The following is a 6,130-nucleotide window of genomic DNA, read 5'->3' on the forward strand; positions in this document are numbered from 1 at the left end:
GATGGGGTGAGGAGAAGCCTAGGGGCTACAGGGCGCCACACAGGGCAACAGAAGATGCAAAGGTCCTGAGGCCAGGGCAAATTCAGAATTTTTTTTTTTTTTTTGGTGAGATGGAGTCTTGCTCTGTCGCCCAGGCTGGAGTGCAGTGGCACGATCTCGGCTTACTGCAACCTCTGCCTCCTGGGTCCAAGCAATTATCTGCCTCAGCCTCCAGAGTAGCCGTGATTACAGGCATCCACCACCACGCCCGGCTAATTTTTGTGTTTTTAGTAGAGACAGGGATTCACCATCTTGGCCAGGCCGGTCTTGAACTCCTGGCCTCATGATCCACATGCCTCAGCCTCCCAAAGTGCTGGAATTACAGGTGTGAGCCACCGCACCCGGCCCAGAATTCTCTTTATCTTTTTTTGTGGGGGGAGTGGGGGACAGAGTCTCACTCTGTCATCCAGGCTGCAGTGCAGTAGCGCGATCTTGGCTCACTGCAACCTCTGCCTCCCAGGTTCAAGCGATTCTGCCTCAGCCTCCCGAGTAGCTGGGATTATAGGTGCCTGCCACTACGCCCAGCTAATTTTTTTTTTTTTTTTTTTTTGTATTTTTAGTAGAGATGGGGTTTTACCATGTTGGCCAGGCTGGTCTCAAACTCATTACCTCCAGTGATCCACCTGCCCTGGCCTGCCAAAGTGTTGGGATTACACAGGCGTGAGCCACCATGCCTGGCCCTGGCCCAGAATTTTCAAGAAACCTAAGGAAGGCTTTTTTGTGCTCTAAGTGTCCTTCTCTGTAAGGTAGTGGGGATGAAGTGCTCTTGACTTCCCAAGGTTACTATGCAGATTGAACAATATAATCCTCCCGGGTTGGCCTTGAGTCTTGTCAGACCTGAAGCTTATGACAATTTGAGAGCTCGCTTTGAGAAAAGAAACACACAAAAAATGAGGTGTGTGGCTTTAGAAGGAGCACAAATGGGGTCCCCGATGTTTAAGCTGCTTTAGTGTTACAGTAAAGCCACCTCTGAATACCCAGAAGTGTTAGCTCTTCTAACTTCCACCAACTCAGTCTTCTCCAAGCCTCTTGGTGGACTCAGAGGAGGACAGGGAGGCAGCCACTCTGGCCGGTCAGGGCCCTCCTCCCAGGTCCCTGGAACAGAGGAGCACCAACCACAGCTGCATCCTGGCCTGGGCATCACGTGACGTCCCAGAGTGATTCACGCTGCTATTTCAGTGCTGCTGCAGTCAAGGGTAGGGAGAGGCATGGCGAGGCTGTATCTGGAGTCAGCTTGAAGGCCGTAGTTCCTGCAGCAATGGCACTGAAGGTACAGCGAGGGTGACTGAGTCTCAGCAGAGCAAATTCCCAACTTTAAAGTTTTCTCAATATCAGAAAAACTAGGAGAGCTGGATCTCAGTGTAGGTGGGGAGTAGGGGTTAGAGAAGGGCTGCAGCTCAGAAGTTGGGCTCTGTAGACCTGGAATTTTTGTTTGAAACTCCTAAGAAATCTCTTAATTTCTTAACTTAACTGAGTGATCCTAACTTGTAGCTCTTCTGCAAAGATAGAATTGGCATCCTCATTAATGGGGAAAATAAAGTACTGTAGAGTTCTGTCCAATTCCGAGGACTTGTATAGAGCCAGGCACTGTGCCAGATGCTTCAAGGAATAAAATGATAATTATTATCTAATAATTATTAATCAGAGAACCCTGGAGCCCAGTCCGGGGCCTTGCTATCCACACCCCCCTCCCTGGGAGATCCAGCCAGTCTCGTGGCTATAAATGCCATCTCAGATGACTCCCATAATTCTGTCCTCTGCACAGATCTCACCCCCCAGTCCCAGACTTATTTATCCAGCTGCCATCTGGACATCTTGGTTTGGATGTCTGATGGACTTCCCAGGGTGCTCAAATCATAACTCCCAATATCCCTCTCAACCCCGCCTGCCCTTGACTTCCTCTTGCCAATGGCATCATTATTCTTTCAGTGGCTCAGGCTGAAAACTGTGGAAGCATTCTTGACTCGTCTCTTTCACAGCCCACATCCAGTCCATCAGCTAATTCCGTCAGCTGGACGCAGACCCCCGGGACCCCCTCAGGATGTGGGGGGAAGGAGTGTTGCTCCTTGGGCTGGTAGATGGCCAGAGTCAGAGGTGACAATGTGCTTAGACACCCTGCAAGGGGCCCCCCCAGCCTGGGCACCCAGACCATATATAGCCTCTGTAAGATGTGGGGTTGGGTTGGGGGATGGGAGGAGAGACTCTATATTTCAGGGGACCGCTGAGGTGAGGCCAGCTCAGCGGCAGCCACGGCCCACAGTGGATCAGAGCCCTTCCCAAGGGTTAAGGACCATGTGAACGGGGAATGGGATGAGTTCCTCACAGCTGAGTAGGATGGAGGCTTACAGTTAGAACAAGGTGATCCCAAGGCAATGTTTTTTTTTTTTTTTGAGACAGTCTCTTTCTGTCACCCAGGCTGGAGTGAAGTGGCACAGTCTCAGCTTTCTGCAGCCTCTGCCTCCCAGGTTCAAGCAATTCTTCTGCCTCAGCCTCCCAAGTAGCTGGGATTACAGGTATGTGCCACCACGCCTGGCTAATTTTTGTATTTTTAGTAGAGATGCGTTATTCCCATGTTGGCCAGGCTGGTCTCAAACTCCTGACCTCAGGTGATCCACTCGCCTCGGCCTCCCAAAGTGCTGGGATTACAGGCATGAGCCACCACGCCCGGCTGAGGCAATAGTTTTCAGCTAGGGTGTCTCCAGCTGTCATTTGGCAATGTCTGGAGACATTTTGAGTTGTCATAACTGAGTGTGTGTGTGTGTTTGTGTATATGTGCACATGCGGTAGTGGCCAGGGATGCTGCTAAACACTCTACAAGGCACAAAATAGTCATCACAATTATTTGGCTCCAAATGTCAATAGAGCTGAGGGAGAGAAATATTAATATAAACACAGCAGTTCCTGCACACCGAGGTTGAGGGTCGAGGGTGAAACCTGCCTGCTACATGGCAGGCAGATTGCAACTGACCACAGCACATAATATGACACCCAATGGCAAGAGAACGATGTCAAGGGTCACTGAGGGAGATGAAAGATGGTGCATGTTCATTGACACCCCTCTCATTGCAAAGTGGGAGGTCTGTGTCCCCTCCCCTTGAATTCCATGGAGTTGGGACTACTATGACCAATAGAATACAATATTCTTGCAGTTTCCAAGCCTTATAAAACTGGCAGCTTCCACTTCCTGTTTCTTGGGACACACTGTCTTGGAGCCTGTGCTGCCACTGAAGAAGTCTGAGTGCCCTGAGGCCACCATGGTGTGGGGAAGCCCATGCTAGCCTTGTGGCAAGCCAATTGTTCTGCAACGCAGCGCAGGCTCCAGGTAACATGAAGGAAGCTGTCTTGGGCCCTCTAGCCCAGCCCAGTCTCCAGCGAATCCCACTGAGTGACCCTAGTCGAGGCCACATGGAGCAGAAGAATCACCTAGCTGATCCCTGACCCACAAAATCTTGAGATGGAATTAAATGGCTGTTGTTTCCAGCCAGAAAAGCAAGGTAGCTTAAGGTAGTTTGTTCTACAGCAGTAGGTAACTAGAAGAGTCACATCCAAGGATTTGTTCCTGCACTTTCCCCCTCGCCACGTATGGCAGAAATTCTCAGGAATTCTCATGAGCCAGTGTCATGCTAGTGCTTGTTCCATCTGCTCCTCTCCAGGCGCCCCAGCCCGCTGATCCAAGCACTCTGAAATGACTCCTGTGTGTCGACTTCTTCCCATGAGGAAGACGTTTCCTTCACTGCCATGTGCTGGACCCCACTGCAGAGCCCGGGGCATTGTCAGTGCTTAGTGTTTGTCGAATGAGCCAATGGAACTGGTCACCCTCCGCTGCCCTGGGGGTCCCTCAGCCTCTCCCTGAAGGTCCCTTGAACCTTCTCTCTGGGCTTCCTCACTCCCTTTTCTGCTTATTCTTTTCTGAGCCAAATTGTTGTAGCCCCTCAGATCCAAATGGCCCAACCCCACTGTCTCCTTTCCAGCACCTCTGTTGAGAAATACCAAGTGGTAGAGAGTGTGCCTGTGTGGGCGTGGGTGGGATACGTGCCTCTTCTACACCACCCGTAGGAAGGTACACTTAGCAGTAGCTATTGAAAACACAAACGTGATTCTGCTCTTAGGAATGTGTCCCACAGGTGACCCTACCCTGGTGGCACAGGACGTCTCACGCAGCACTGTCTGGGACAGCAAAAGGGATGGAAACCACCTGAGTCCAACCATGGAGGACACTGGAAAACACGATGCTGCCGCCATAGGATGGGATATTGGCAAGTGTGAAGAAACAACATTTGGGTAGATATTGACATGGCAATGACATATGGTAGAATGAAAAAAGTTAGTGGTTGTGATATTGTGAATATAATAAGTATGCATATTTGGGTTTCACTTCCAGTTCCTGGCACAGAGCTCCTGAAACACTTGTAATTTTTTGAGTGGTGGTGGGAGAGGAGCATCTTTTGTTACTCATAATGAGCCCCTTTCAACCATAAATGTATGCTAATGAGGTGACTCTTGGCGCATGAGGGTGGTAGCCAGGGGAAGGGGAACCCAGGAAATGATTAGAGGGTTCAAACCCTGGGGAGGGGAGATGGGGTGGACATTGAGTTAATTACCAGTGGTCAAGAATTAATCAATTATACCTGCATAATGAAGCCGCCATAACACTCCTAAATGAGGCCGGATATAGTGGCTCACGCCTGTAATCCCAGCACTTTAGGAGGCTGAGGGAGGTGGATCACCTGAGGTCAGGAGTTCAAGACCAGCCTGGCTAACACGGTGAAACCCCGTCTCTACTAAAAATACAAAAATTAGCCGGGTGTGGTGGTGCATGCCTGTAGCCCCAGCTGCTCAGGAGGCTGAGGCAGGAGAATCGCTTGACCTGGGCGGGAGGCAGAGGTTGCAGTGAGCCAAGATGGCACCACTGCACTCCAGCCTGGGTGACAGAGCAAAACTCCATCTGAAAAACAAACAAACAAACAAAAAACAACTAAATGACAGGGTTCAGAGAAGAACACATGGAGGTGCTGGGAGGGTGGCGTGATCAGAGAGCACTTGGAGGCTCCGCATCCTGCCTTCCACACCTTGCCCTATGCATCTCTTCCATCTGGCTGTTCCTGAACTTGTATCCTTTATGATAAACCGGCAATAGTAAGTAAGGCTGGGTGCAGTGGCACATGCCTGTACTCCCAGCTACTCGGGAGGCCGAGGCTGGAGGATTGCTTGAGCCCAGGAGTTCAAGGCTGCAGCGAGCACCACTGCACTCCAGAGACACTGTCTCAAAAAAAAAAAAAAAGTAAGTAAACTGTTTTCCTGAGTCCTGTGAGCTGTGCTAGCAAATTACTGAACCTGAGGAGGGGGTCATGGGAACCCCCAATTCATACATCAGAAGTATGGGGGGCCCAGGACTTGCTCCTGGAGTTTGAAGTAGGGGCAGTCTTATGAGACTGGGCCCTTAATGTGTGGGAGCTGATGCCAACTCCAGGTTGATAGTATCAGAATGGATTCAATTGTAGGACACCCAGATGGTGTTGGAGAGTTGGTCGATGTGGAAAAAAAAAAAACCCACACATTTGGTGTCAGAAGTGTTGTGAGTAAGAAAAAAAAAGAGCATAGTAGTTGTGGAACAGTGTGTATGGCTGAATCCTATTTTTGTAAAAATAAAATTATGTGTGTATTTCTTCACATATGATTATACATGCAGGGAAAAAAATCTACTATACGCAGCCAGTGGCTAAAGGAATTACCTCTGTGGACTGGGAACAGGGAGGCGGTGTGCTGTGATAGTTTGCTGGGGCTGTCATAACAGAATGCCACAGATGGGGTGGCTTAAACAGCAGAAATGTATTTTCTTAGAGTTCTGGAGGCTGCAAGCCCAGGTTCAAGGCATCAGCGGGTGTGGTTTCCTCCAAGGCCTCTCCCCATGGCTTGCAGACGGCTGCCTTCTCCCTGCATCCTCACGTGGTCCCTCCTCTGCACTCCAGCATCCTTAATGTCTCTTTGTGTGTCCAACTTTCTGCCCCCCACTTTTATTTTTTTGATGGAGTCCACCCAGGCTGGAGTGCAGTGGCAGGATCTCAGCTCACTGCAACCTCCACCTCCTGGG

The 6,130-nt window shown here is 50.2% G+C and overlaps 1 long non-coding RNA gene across 2 annotated transcripts in view; it reads left to right on the forward strand.

Annotated features, from left to right (window-relative positions):
• The window catches only part of LOC129008820 (uncharacterized), a 6,298-nt gene extending 168 nt beyond the window's left edge, over positions 1–6,130 (forward strand). Inside the window, exons 2-3 of one of the 2 annotated variants that reach the window (XR_010127540.1) lie at positions 2,455–2,552; positions 4,149–6,130. This is a non-coding gene — a long non-coding RNA (uncharacterized LOC129008820). The remainder of the gene's footprint in view (positions 1–2,454; positions 2,553–4,148) is intronic. The other variant, XR_010127539.1, reaches the window with a different exon arrangement.

This window comes from Pongo pygmaeus, chromosome 9, assembly GCF_028885625.2.
Source record: "Pongo pygmaeus isolate AG05252 chromosome 9, NHGRI_mPonPyg2-v2.0_pri, whole genome shotgun sequence".
NCBI lineage: Eukaryota > Metazoa > Chordata > Mammalia > Primates > Hominidae > Pongo > Pongo pygmaeus.